General features: G+C 45.8%; 1 protein-coding gene across 5 annotated transcripts in view; it reads right to left on the bottom strand.

The window, feature by feature from the left end:
- The window catches only part of KMT2E (lysine methyltransferase 2E (inactive)), a 176,729-nt gene extending 165,881 nt beyond the window's left edge, over positions 1-10,848 (bottom strand). For 2 of the 5 annotated variants that reach the window (XM_082254414.1, XM_082254415.1), the window contains exon 1: positions 10,403-10,848. The gene's annotated coding sequence lies outside the window, so the exon portion shown is untranslated. The remainder of the gene's footprint in view (positions 1-10,402) is intronic. The other 3 variants (XM_082254412.1, XM_082254413.1, XM_082254416.1) reach the window with 2 other exon arrangements.
- Between the last annotated feature and the right edge of the window lie 4,061 nt (positions 10,849-14,909).

Here is a 14,909-nt window from a genome sequence, read left to right as displayed (position 1 = left end):
CTGGGATATTGATCTGGTCAGTTTAGTAGCAGAGGTGGGTTGTTAATCAGTTTCAGCTGCTTTGGTGTTAAAGAAATTAACAGGTGCGCTAGATGGGCAACGATGAGACAACCTCCAAAACAGGAATGTTTTTTCAGGTAGAGGCCACTGACTTTTTTTTCCCCTACGCATCTTTGACTTTTTCACTCGTTTTGCATCTGGCTAGGGTCAGTGTCACTACTGGTAGCATGAGGGGGGGGATACCTGGACCCTACACAGGCAGTCCAAATCCTCCAGGATGGCACATCAATACGTGCCATTGCCAGGTTTGCGGTGTCTCCCAGCAGTCTCAAGTGCATGGAGAAGATCCTAGGAAACAGGCAGTTACTCTAGGATAGCGGGCCAGGGTCGAAGAAGGTCCTCAACCATCAGCAGGAGCATCATCTGCTCCTTTGTGCATGGAGGAACAGGATGAGCACTGCCACTCCCCTACAAAATGACCTCCAGCAGGTCACTGGAGTGAAAGTCCCTGATCAGATACAGACTTCATGGACTCTAGTGGGCACCTGGCACCATGGAGCTCGATTGCCATTTGCCATTGAAGACCAGAAGTGGCAGGTCCGCCACTGGCACCCTGTGCTTTTTACAGATGAGAGCAGGTTCACCCTGAGCACATGTGACAGACGTGAAAGGGTCTGGAGAAGCCGTGGAAAACATTATGCTGCCTGCAAAATCATTCAGCACGACTTGGTTTTGGTGGTGGGTCAGTGAAGGTCTGGGGAGGCAGATCCATGGAGAGACGCACATACTTCTACTGGCTAGGCAATGGTACCCTGACTGCCATTAGGTATCTGGGTACACGACAATGCCCAGCCTCATGTGGCTAGAGTATGCAGCCAGTTCCTGGAGGATGAAGCAATTGATACCATTGAATTTCCCCCAAACTCGCCTGACCCAAGTCCAATAGAACACCTCTGGGACATTTGGTTTCGGTCCATCTGACCCCGCCAGGGTGCACTTCAGGAGCTCAGTGATGCCCTGGTCCAGATCTGGGAGTAAATACCCCAGGACACCATCCATTGTCTCATTAGGAGCAAGCTCCAACATTGTCAGGCATGCATACAAGCACGTGGGGGGGGGGGGGGGGGGGGCGGGGCATACAAACTATTGAGTATTATTTTGAGTTGCTGCAATGAAATTTCAGAAAAATGGACAAGCCTGTTGCATATTTTTTTCACTTTTGGGGTGTGTTTGAATTCAGCCCTCTGTAGGTTGATAATTTTATTTTTTATCAAACGATGTGGCATCCTTTCATTCCTAACACATTACCCAGTCCATATCAGTATAGATATCCAGCTTATATTTTTTCCCCATTGAGATCTGAAGGGTTTTCAAAGTGTTCCTTTAATTTTTTTGAGCAGTGTATATGGTTTAGGTAAATCTAAAAAAAATAAAAAATTGTATAATGTATGGCCAGCCTTCGTAAATGCCCCTCAATGCATTTCAGCTTTGAATTCCAAAGCACGCGGTGTCAGCCCTGCCTACTTTATTGCTGACTGACGACAAAACACAGGTAGAGACCATATGACGTTTCACACAAAACAATTATATATTTTGCAGACCAAAAGGGATCAAATAGTGCTAGGGTTTACAAGCACTCTAATGCTATAAAAGTAGTATGGCGAAAGATTTCTGACCAAAGCCCGCTGCTAGCTGACATCAAAGTGCCGGTCCAGGCTCTGCAAGGATCCCGAAAATGTTAAGATCCACCCAGATGCCTAATCAGCAGCTGCTTTAGCCTCTCAGTGACCCCGGTATCCTGAGCTATCTGCTCCCCAGCCCACAACACCAGGATGCTAAAGAAAGGAAAAACGCTGCTCCAGGTGTATAGCGTGTAGTAATTGCAAGGAGATAGGATATCCCATAGAGTGCTGGCCCCAGCCCGCAAACAAGCCCAAAACACCAAGTGAACACTTGAGGGGCAGGTGACTAAGTTACCGCTGTCTGCACAGAGCAAACAGACACTGAGCGATCAGTGGTCATTTGATCGCTCAGTTCTGTTTTAGAGCTGGTGGGGGACAGCTGCAGCCAAGATGTATAGGTTTTTTTATCCCCACACTGCTCCTTTAAGAAACTTGTCACGCTAAAACATTTTGGGAGACTAATTACTAATCACCTTTTACAAAAGTTAAACCATCTCACTGAGTGTAAAATGCATAATTTCCATATTTTGGATAGGATATCTCTCTCTATGAGAGAGCGAAAGAGTGCGAGAGAGGATATATGCAGACACACCAAATAGCTTGCAGGTTGGATGGGAGCTAGGAAATGCATTTTCCATGTGCAATTGTCAAAATAAAATGCAGGCAATGACCACTCTCTTTAAAGGAAACGTTCACCTTTGGAACATGTTACATGTTCCACCTGTATATAAAAAGGTAGAGAATATAAAATTTTCTCCTCCTGCCCCCCTGTGACAGTCGATAAAGCTGCGCCCCGACCAGCCCCCCCCCCCCCCCCCCCGATCACTTAAGACGTTGTCCTTAAAGGCTAAGTTCACATTTTTACATTACAGTTCACCAAAAATATATATATATATATTTTTTTTTTTTTTTTATTTGGGTGAACTGTAATGTAAAAAGGTGAACTTAGCCTTTAAGAGCTTATCAGCAGACTGACTGTCACATTTAGTTCTGTAAAGAGCATAAAATCCAAGAACCAAGAGAGCATTCCATATTGAAGGACAACCTCTTAAGTGATCAGTTCTACAAATTTCCCTGCCATTCAAGTTTTCACAAAACATTGATAACAGCTGACATGTATCGTATATGCTTGGCTACTTCTACACATCTCTAGTCTTTTTTTACATGGAGATGTGCAATAATAGGTCATTTGTGATAACATACAGAACGCAAAGCAAAATACAGGGCACAAATAGTTGAGACTTTAGAGCCCAATTATGTGGCTACACAAAAACAGCTAAGTCTTCTCCATACAATTTTCTATTTCCACTGCTCAAGATGTAATATTTGTCAAAGCTCATCTCTAGCATGCCCTTACTGCTACATCCAGAGCATAGATTAGGTGCTGAAAGAGCAGAGAATATAAAAGAGCTTTCTCCACATACACTATACAGTATAAGGCACGACTAAGCATACGCATGCATATGGGCATTTAAACCTGCGTATACATGCGCAACCTTCTTCATACAAATGCACATACGTAAAGCACTGTATTTAATGTAAAATTTACAATTTTTATTTTACAGCTTTGAACTAGTCACTATACTGTATTACTGATTTTTATGTAGCTGTGTGCAATGTTTCATAGACCGCAATGCACTTGTGTTCAGATCTGTAACAAAACATGGCTTTTTTTTTAGCCCATGTGCAAGAGACCCAAGGCATTCTTACACATGATCAACGAGATGCACTATATATACGTAGAGAAACGTATTGTGTGCCATGTCTTTATACAAACACTCAGCAAAATGTCCTTTGGTCACATTAAAAAGAATGGCACCAATGTGTGGTAATGTTGCAGTTATGGTTTAGTATTTCCCTGGGAAAATGTTAACCGCTATGTTAAGCGCTGGAAGTCTTGCACACCCAATAAGAGCTCAATGGTATCCAGCAATTTTATGGTCATATTTTTGAAGAAGATCAGAAAAAAAGTACAAAGCATTTCCAAATTAAAAACGTACCAAGCTATTGACCAATCAACAAACTTCACTCCCTTGCTGGTGCCATTTAAAAGAGAATGTCAGTCCAACCTCCAAGATACTTAAAGGGATTATAAAGCCTAAAATTTTTTACCTTTTGCATTCAGGTAAAAAATTAGGCATCAGCCAACCACCCCCCCCCCCCCCCATTTACTTACCTGGGCCTTAACTGCAGACAAGCACAGTGCTGGATCCAGTACTCTCCCCGGCTTGGTTGAAGCAGAGGGAGCAATTGGACAGAAGAGAAGGAGCCAGGAGCGCCAGCAGTGGACCCAAGAAGAGGAAGTTTGGGGGCTGCTCTGTGCAATTCCACTGCACAGAGCAGGCAAGTATGAAAAGTTTGAAAGTAAAGTAATTGTAAAGTCTATTTTTTTTTTCTTTAAATAACAAATATGTTATACTTACCTGCTCTGCTCTGTGCAGTTGGCTTTGCACAGAGCAGCCCAGATCCGCCTCTTCTCCTGGACCCTCCCTCCTATTGAGTTCCCCCACAGCAAGCAACTTGCTAAGGGGTACCCAAGCCAAGCTGCAGCTTAGTGTGTCCATTCAGACACGGAGCTGCCATTTGACCCCACCCCCCTCTCCTTCTTGGCTCACTGACTTTAATTGACAGCCGTGGGAGTCAATGGCGCCACGGCTGTATCTCAGAAAATCAGGAGCGAGTCCCAGCACAGCCGAGGGACTCATGGGCATCGCTGGACAAAGAGGGGGCACAGGTAAGTATTAGAGATGCTGGTACACACAGGCTTTTTATCTTAATGCATAAAATGCATTAAGATAAAAAAAAAAACCTTCAACTTTTTATTTTTTTTTTTGTCCAGGAGTTAAAAAGTAGCATTTACAATCAATTCAAGCTGGCCATAGACTCATCGAAATTTAACCAGCTTAGTAGGGATGGGCCAAATTTTGACCTGCATGTGGCCATCCCTGTTGGACAGAATTTGATCATTTGATGGCCTTCTGTAGAATGGACAGGTTGGAAAACGTTTGTCAGTGACTGTGGCTGCTGATTAGTGTATTCTGACAGAGGAGAGTCCCACTATAGGAAAACAGCAAGGGGGATTCATGTATGACCAGCTTTACAGAGACCCCCCTTAAGTTTAACTGCCATCTATGTGTCAAATTCTGCCTCTAAGCTGCAGCCAAAGGTGGATTTTTATGAAACAGAAATTGCCTGGTTGCTAAAGATAAAGGCAATGTTTGAATCGTCTAAAATGGTGTCACGTTTGGGAGAAAGAAAAAAAAAAAAAATGAAAGCCAAAAAGACCAGAATTATGACAACATAAAGTAATTAAATGTAAGGTCCACTATAATAGTATCCTAAAGATGTGCTCATATTGCCCACAGTAATCAGCCTCTCCCTGACATGTTGCTAATTAATCCAAAAGTTACTATAAGAACATAAAGCAGTTTTACAACTTATTTTACCCATTAAGGCTCACAATTTCAGGCATCAACATGTCATAATCTTATTAGAACTATAATATAATGCCTAGTTTCCACTGAGCAGATCGGTTCGGTGCGCTATTTTGAGTGTTTCCATTATGAAAGTGGCCCATACAACCGAACCAAACTGCACCATTCCTGGTCCTCCTCCAGATGTAGGGCCATAGGAAATGGTACGGTACGGTCAGGGCGGAGCTACTGGCGTCATACGATACATTACACCGATTGGCTGACAGGAAAACATTAATGCTCACGTCAAACGAAAAGCTCAGTCCAGATAATAGTCCAGACTTGCAGTGGAAAGCTCACCTGAATAGGCCGGACCATTATAACCATTCCAAACTGTACCAACCCGAACCGTTCCGCTCAGTGGAAACAAGGCATAACAGAATCTAAAGTGTACGCCCACCCAAAACATTATCTTACTTTTGGATAGAAGACTCCTGTCATGGTTTTACTATCACTGGAACTTCATTAGATTTTGTCTCACTTCCAGCAAACAATGTTCTACTACATAGGAAGTGAATTTAACTCTCCAACAGCATCACAGATAGAAATAAAAATGATTTCCTTAGTAGAGTAGAGGGAAGACTAACATCAATGTCAGTTTTTTTTTTTTTTTTTTTAATCTTGTAATATATCAAACCACACAACACAGTCACAAACCTCATTATTCATCTAGGGCAGATGGGTTGTCAAACACAGAAAAAAAGTGTGTACCGTGAAAACTTCTGATATGGGATTTCAATAAAGTAATCTTGGAAGTTTAATTTGGAGTGCTGAAGTTTTATTGTTTGAAATGTTATTTGTGCCTTTGCCCTTGTTGCAGATTTTCCCCTCACTTACTGTCTGGTAAAACCATTGTTTGCAAATGGGAAGGGAGAGGAAATCTCTCTAACAGAGCCGCAGAAAGCAGTACTTATCCTTTCCCACACTAGTGAAATGTGTTTAGACACCATCTCTGAATGATATCAAGCCAGGAGAAGATCTCCCTGCATATACACCTCCCTGGCCACAACTAGCTCCTGGTGTTCCATTTCTCCAAGCTGTAGGAGAGCAGCACAATGGCTATGTGGTTAGTAATTCCGCCTGGCAGCACTGGGGTTCAAATCCCAACCATGGCACTACCCGCACGGATATTGCATGTTCTCTCTGTGCCTGCTTGGGTTTTCTCCCACACTCCAAAGACATGTTGGCAGGTCAATTGACTCCAGTCTTAACTGGCCCTAGTATGCATGAACAAGATTTAGACACCTTAGACTGTAAGCTCCTTGAGGTCAGGGACTGATGTGAAAATAAATATCAATGCATAAATTGTTGGCGTTACAAAAAAATAAGTACAGCAAATAAGTACAGCAATTTTTTTTTTTGCCCTTAAAGCATCAGTCGAAAGTTAAAATCCAAAGTCTTGTTCTTTAAAGTAAACTGAGGCTACCATTGCTGACCTTTTTCTAGAATTGCCAGTTGCCTGGCTGTCACACTGACCCTCTTCATTTAATGCTTTGACAGCAACTGTGAAAAAGTATGCAGATAAAGACCTTTGTCATCAACTTGGAATGGATCTGGAAAGGCTCTTCAGTTAGTAGGACAACAGTCAAGAAGCTAGATGCTCAAAAAAAGCCAGCAATGGCAGCAACCATAGTTCTATCAGTATGGATGGGTGTAGATTTAGTTGGCTATGCTAATCCAAAAACACAAATAATGTTGCATTTTTAAACAAACATTGTTACCATTCATTTTAGGAGCGTGTTATGGAGTCATTACTTAAAATAATAAGTCTATGTGTCTTTTAAACAACTACTGAAGTTTTTCCAAAACTGGAGGAAAAAAATAAAATAAAAATACCTGCGCCTGAGCCTGACTGATATGGTTAGGATTTAAATGATTTCAAGAGGAATGAAGGAGATTCTGCTGCAGTGTGATGCAGCTTCATTAGGAAACAAACGGGTTAAAGTAGAGCAGGAAGACAATATACACAGGAGCATAGTGTGCACTCCCTTCTCACCGCCCCCTGCCTCCCCAGCTAAAGGCACCAACAGAAATCCTCCCAGGCTCGACTGTCGTCAATTTCAGGTTGAAATCGCTAGTTCAAGGGGATTTAATATTTACAAAAAAAAAAAAAAACAAAACACAACAACATGGCAAACCTCAAATACTTTGAAATGTAAACATTTGCAACACTGGGTATTAGATATGATGATCTTTCCAGGAAAGAATGCAAAAGGAGATACACTGAATGTATTTTTTTGTAAAGAAAAACTTTGCAATGGTGTGCTGCAGACATATGTACTGTATGGGGTGTGAGGAGCCCAGGCTGATTAAAAGACATCAGCTGGGAGCGCCATATTTGGCCTCTCCAAAAGACAAAAGAGGGAAATACCAGCAACGAATGCATATTATCAACAGATATGAAACCCCCACCCCCATGTATCTAACAGCAACCTAGAGAATTTAGTACGCGAGGACCACACCACCCCCCACAAAGATCAGCAATACAGGTTCTGTATAGATCAACCAAAACACATTCACACATACAGAGATCATTCCGAACATTTATAGAAGGTTATGTAGTAGAACAATGTATTCCGCAGTCCTGAGGAGGGGCAACCAAACGACATATACATTTCACACATTCTAGCACTATGGGCAGCTTGTCTGAGTGAAAATCTAGCAAATTTACTGAATAGAAGGCTAAAGGCAGCATGGTGTTCCCCTTCTTTGTGTTCTGCTGTTGTGTCTGAGCTGGCCTGACTTACACACAGGATTGCTTGTTCCTCCCCCATCATGTCTGCAGCCTGTGAGCAGAAAGCCCTGGAAAGACCTCCAGCTTTGCAGAGGGTGTGAGGATGTACACACAGCACACCTCCCTGGGCATCCTAGAATTTGTATTATATACACACACTATATATGTATGTAGACAAAAATACATGCAGCTTGGCAGAGGGTGTGAGAGGATGTACACACCTCCCTGGGCATCCTAGATTTTTTTTTTTATTATATACAATATATATGCATGTATAGACAAATATACACGCAGCTTTGCAGAGGGTGTACGAGGATGTACACACAGCACACCTCCCTCAGCATTCTATATTGTATTATATAAACACAATACATATCTATATGTTAAGATACATATACACACACAGCAGCTTTGCAGAGGGTGTGAGAGGATATACACACAGCACACCTCTCTGGCCACACATTAACTTTTGTTGCACACATTATATAGGTGTGTAATATATATATATATACACACACACACACACACAACTTTGCAGAGGATGTACGCACAGCAATCCTCCCTGGGCATCAAGATTTTTACCATATACATACAAAAAGGAGATTATATATATATATATATATATATATATATATATATATACACACATACACATATATATATATATATATATATATATATATATATATATATATATATACACACACAGCTTTGCGGGTATGGAATGTGCAAACACACCTCCCTGTGAATTATCTCTCACTATACACACAGTTTTGCAGAGGATGCACACACTTCACTGAGTATTTATTATTTTACACACACCCCATGTTGCAGAGGGGTGTGTTGAGCATGTACACACATATACATACTTAGAACTTTGAGAGGGTGTGATGAGAGGATGTACACACAGCACACCTCCCATCCCAAAGCACCTGAGAACACAAGGATATAATCCATATAGGATATATGCGATGGAAAAGAGAACCAAGGTGGGTGTGATGAGAGGATGTACACACAGCCCCCCCCCCCCCCCCCAAGCACCTGAGAACACAGGGATAATAGGATATATGTGATGAGGGGATGTACACACAGCCCCCCCCCCCCCAAGCACCTTAGAACACAGGGATAATAGGATATATGTGATGAGGATGTACACACAGCCCCCCCCCCCAGCACCTGAGGACACAGGGATAATAGGATATATGTGATGAGGGGATGTACACACAGCCCCCCCCCCCAGCACCTGAGGACACAGTATGGATAATAGGATATATGTGATGAGGGGATGTACACACAGCCGCCCCCCCCCCCCCGGCACCTGAGAACACAGGGATAATAGGATATATGTGATGAGGGGGGTGTACACACAGCCCCCCCACCCCAAGCACCTGATAACACAGGGAAAATTAATAGGATATATGTGATGAGGGGGATGTACACACAGCCCCCCCCCCCAGCACCTGAGGACACAGGGATAATAGGATATATGTGATGAGGGGGGTGTACACACAGCCCCCCCCCAGCACCTGAGGACACAGGGATAATAGGATATATGTGTGAAGGGGATGTACACACAGCCCCCCCCCCCCAGCACCTGAGGACACAGTATGGATAATAAGATATATGTGATGAGGATGTACACACAGCCCCCCCAGCACCTGAGAACACAGTATGGATAATAGGATATATGTGATGAGGGGATGTACACACAGCCCCCCCCCCCCAGCACCTGAGGACACAGGGATAATAGGATATATGTGATGAGGGGGGTGTACACACAGCCCCCCCACCCCAAGCACCTGATAACACAGGGAAAATTAATAGGATATGTGTGATGAGGGGGATGTACACACAGCCCCCCCCCCCCCAGCACCTGAGGACACAGGGATAATAGGATATATGTGATGAGGGGATGTACACACAGCCCCCCCCCCCCCCCCCCCCCAGCACCTGAGAACACAGGGATAATAGGATATATGTGATGAGGGGATGTACACACAGCCCCCCCAGCACCTGAGAACACAGGGATAATTAATAGGATATATGTGATGAGAGGATGCAGACACAGCATTCCATCCATACAGCCTGTCAAGTCATCCTCTTAGTAGCCCCTTTCTTCCCCAATGCCAGGTCGACCGGCAGCTCGTTGACAATAAGGCTCCAGTGATGGCAGCCTGTAAACACGTCCAGCAGATGGGCATTAGGCAGAGGATAGAATATATGGGGGGGGGGGGGTGTTCGTACACTACAGCCTCATCAGCAGAGGCCAGAAGCAGACATGAAGCCGCCCAGGATGAATGACCAATGACAGGATGAAGCACACACACGCCTGGCAGACAATTGGTGTGTATGGTTGTATACAAGGTCAGTTGTGTAGATGGAGAAGCACCCCACAAATAGTGCGGCCTTCACCCACCCACCCCCTTTCCTCTCCTCAGTGCCAAGTGTGAGCTGCGCTGACCATGAACCCGCCATATTCTGTGGAGAGAGAGAGATACATGACAAGAACTCACCTACAGTGTGCACCAGCCAGGAACCAGGAGTCCTCACAAGTCACACACCCTCTTCTTCCTCCTGGGGGGATTTTCCGGTGCTGAGCCTGGCACTATGAAGGAAGAAGAAGGACTCAGCGCTCACTCTCTGCTAGCGGCAGTTTCTGAGGTGACAGGAGAAGAGCCGTCAGCCTCCGGGACCGTTATGTGAACAGGGAAATGGCCGGCCGCACTGACCTGACTGAAGCCTTCTAGGAACGGCTGGCGCTCGAGAGACAAATAGCGGGTATTTGCAGTGCCTGCGCTGACTGCAGCCCCAATGTGTACAAACCCCACTCCTCCCGTGTCTCAGCCTACGCTGGCTCTATGTCACTGCCTCTCTCTGGAAAATGGCGTCGACTGCTTGCACGGGGTTCACCGTCCTGCCTGCCAGGGAGCCTTCGACTGCTGCGGGTATGGGGGTGGGGTGGGAGAGCTCGAAAAAGCTCGCCTCTGCCCTCAAGTAAAATGGCGCTAGTGAGACGTCAGAGGGCGCCATTTTGCTTGTGGGCGCAGGCAGGGATTCCCGGGATGCCACGCCCTCTCCGTGTAAGCCGTGTAGCGCCGGAGGCCACTGGAGCCATCTTAGGTATGGGCAAAGCCCCGCATTAACGGATAGGGCTTCAGTAGGTACGGAAGACTTTCTCTGCAATCCGAGGTGGAGCTGTGCGATGCGGGAAGGGTGTAAGAGTCGTGTTCGGCGAACATTTTTTTTGTGGTAGCGCGGGTCGCCATGTTGTGAGGAAATCTCACCTTAGTGTAATGTCATAAAGCGCGCACAGTATTACGGAGACAGCCATGTCCTATTATACAACGCAAGTGTCTGGAGTCTGTTAACAAGGCCGCCCTGACAAGCCGGCAGCTCTCCGGAGAGGGGTTGGTATGTCACTAGATGTCGATGGGTGGCCATCTCTGCGCCGAGTATCACCATGGTGTTTCCAGCTGAGGGGGGGGGGGAAGACGCCTTCGGGGTTTCCCAGGCAGGGTTTGCAGGGGCCGTGAAGCCCAGTGCGCAGGCTCGAGATGCGTGCTAAAAACTCGCTGACTCCTGCACTGTCTCCATGGAGAGAGAAGGGCAATGGACGGGACTGGAGAGGGTACGCTGGACCGAGGCGGCTTTACCGTGCTCTCTCACTACAGCACCACTCGGCCGTCTGGCTGCGTGTGTGTGCGCAGAGAGACTAAGAGAGAAACGGCTGCTGATTGGACATTGGTCGCTGCACCAAGTATTGTATTCGTTGAGTGGTTATTAAACTGTCTTCTCCGTAGCCCTGTGCGGTTTTCTAGTCCCCTGTCTTTTTACGTTGTCCTTGTAGCCGCTGGCTGATCATGGCGCCCTGTTTAATTTGCTGTCATTTTAGTGTTGTTTGTTGGTGGGCGGGGCTAGCTAGAGGCAGCCAATGAGGGCCAGAGCGGGGCATCGACGGCGCTCCGCGATAGGCTGCTCGTGACATCATGTTGCAGTAGGTGGGAGGGGAAGGAGCTGCTGGGGGATGCGGGTGCAGAGGGAGAGCTAGGCGCCATTATGTAACCGCGCACTCCCGGCTCTCTGAGGGTTCGCTGAACGGTGGTGCGTGGGGCAACCCGGAGCCAGCGCTTCTTTCTTATTCTCCCATAGCGAACGGCTGTCGTGTTTTCCGGGTGTGCAGTCTCCGCTGCCTAACGACGGGCCGTAATTTGTGAGTGCGTCACAGCAATATGGTGCCGGGGGAGGAGGAGGGGGGCGCTGGGGCTGCACGTCTTGTGCGGGTCACGTGGCTGGGTTGCCTGGTGACCGGGCTTGGCCGAGATTCAAGATGTTAGAGACGGATGTGGGGGAGGAGGAAGGAGCTGGGGGAAGGGGAGTTCAGTCTGGACCTCGGCTCACCATTTTGCAGATTAGTGAACGCTCGTCCGCTGAGAGGCAGGCGCTCGTTAACTGTTTACAGGCCTCGGCGCTTCTTATCGGGGCTCAGCCAGGCCTGCTGGTCTATTAATAAGTGACGATTGACTGCAAACACCTTCTGGATGGCGGGGACTTCCTCCATAATTCATGTGGGCCCCGGATAGGGGGTGACGGCTGTGACGTCTTTGTTCTCATATTTAATTGTAATGGCGAATTAAAAAGTAAGACTTTGTTCACACGGCCGTACAAATTCTGATGTTGTTACGTGTGTTCCTGCGTAATGATCAGTAAATTATTAGACGCATAGTATGCAATGCGTACATACGTATTTTTCCTTTTTGTTTAGACTTGTTTATGCGCCTACAAATGCATATAACTGCATTTATTTGCATAAGTGTGTAAAGTGCACGATTTTGGGATTCCACGTTAAGGATCTGAATGCAGTACATGTTTGCGCACTTGTGTGGCTCCATTCAAAACAATGTTACACTTAGTTCATGCTGAATGTGGCTTTGAAATTGTGCGACTTCATCTGAAATTGAACAATTTCAAAGCGGCATGTGAATGCGACTTGGAAGACATCTGTGCGGTTTCGTGCATGTGTGTCTGTGCAAGTTGCACTTGAAATCCTTAAATTTAGTGCAGGAAATACTTTTTCAGTTCAATGAGGCACCGCAAAGTCTGCGTCACACCGACTTGAACCGTGCCATTGCCGCTGATGGGGTGTGACTTGTCATGCGGTTTGATCTGTCAAATCACATGACAAGTCGCTCCAATGTGAACGAGGGCTTGCTGTGTTCGGATCCATAATTACAAAGTGGGTTTGTGTTTTTTTTTTTTTTTTTTTCTTTCTTTTCCATTTGTGTTAAGTGCTATAGGCCCAGTTTATATTCAGTGACATGGCCATGGTGGTGTATCATGTCTTTGTGCATTTTTTTTGCAACCACACCATTGACATATGTAAAAAAAAAAAAAAAACAACAAACAAAAATTCACAGTTCATTTGCCAGCCTACAACAAACCACGTTAACCCAGTCTTAACGGTTCAAGTTGAAACTGGGTCAATTTGGTTTGTTGCAGGCTGGTTGATAAGTAAACTTAAAACTTTTCTTTGTTTTCTGACTTGGGGTCGCCCTTCCACGTGCTCCTTGCTGCATAAGCCAGTTGCAGGTTGGGGTGGTTGCCATTTGTAGTGTGGGTAGCTTTACTACCATTGTGCTATTGCTGGGTTTCCAGTGCATCACTTTTAAGGAGAAGTGGGCTCCTTCCAGGCATACCTGCCTTAAAGCGGAGTTCCGGGCACAGGAACCATTTTTCAATAAACATACCCCCGGGACAGTCAGGGCTAGTACATTCCACAATGGCTAGCCTGAGCCTCTGATCTGTCCCGGTTGCAAGATGAAATACTCACTTATAAAATTTCTTCCACAGCGTTGCCATCTCTCTTGTGGGCAGCTGAAGTCGGCGCGGTCCTCTTCTGCGTCTTCTTCCGCATCCTCTTCTCCCAGAATGCGCCTGCACCGGCCCCTCTCGTCACTTCCGGTGCGGCGCCCCAGAAGTGACAAGCGGGGGCCGGTGCCATCGCATTGATTCCTGGGAGCGATGACGTTCAGCTCCCAGGAATCATCGCGAGACAGGAAATGACGACGGAGCCGCGGCGCTGAGGTAGGAAGTACCCTGAGGTGAGCATTTACGATCTTCAATTACAAGGTGAGTTAAAAAAAAAAAAAAACGTAACTATCCAATTCCTTTTCAGGTGATGGAGAACTAGCGGACGGGCACAAAAAAAAAAAAAGATTGATTTTGTGCCCGGAACTCCGCTTTAAGCAAATATTTATCTGTGTGTGTGTGTATATATATAGATAGATAGATAGATAGATATAGGGCTTTTTTTCAGCTGGAACTTGGTGGAACTGAGTTCCACCACCTCTGGCTCAGGCCCTTTGCTCCCTGCTCCCCACTATCACTCATAAACACAGAGGTCTGGCTTCCTGTGTTTTCCAAGTGCAGTATGGGGCTGTGTCCGGGGTGGAGTGCGAATGCTGACACCCCTACTGGATGATCTCCCTGCAAGTGAGAGAGGCAAAGCGGTCTACAGTGAGGGGAGGTACTAGAGAAGAAGAGCGGTAAAAGTGAGATGGGGATGCAGAACTAAGCAGCTGTGAAAGAAGGCTGTACTGTGTGTTGCACTTTTGAACTCTGCACTGTATACGTAGCACACCCCTGAACTCTGCACTCTGTGTGTAGCCCCACCGAACTCTGCGCTTAGGCACTCCTGGTATTTAATGCCCCTTTAAGACCCTCCCACTGTTGGTGGAATTTTGACCAGTTTTGGGAGGGTCATGGTTGAGTTTCCTGCACCTTTTTTCTGAGAAAAAAAGCCCTGTGTGTGTTCCAACTTGGGAGACTCTCAGTAAACTGTGGTGCTGTGACATGGCTGCTGCAGCTTACACATTCATTCGCAAATGTGTGCAAACAAAAAAAACTTGTTTTTAACACATGGCCCTTTTCCACAAACATGCAGTGCTGCATTGATGTGAATGGGCACTTTTGATGTGATGTGCATTGTTTTGTCACTGCAGCTGCATATGAAATCCCACTGGT

Source organism: Pelophylax lessonae (genome assembly GCF_965119305.1).
Source record: "Pelophylax lessonae genome assembly, chromosome: 4".
NCBI lineage: Eukaryota > Metazoa > Chordata > Amphibia > Anura > Ranidae > Pelophylax > Pelophylax lessonae.
This window is presented reverse-complemented; position numbering and strand designations above follow the sequence as displayed.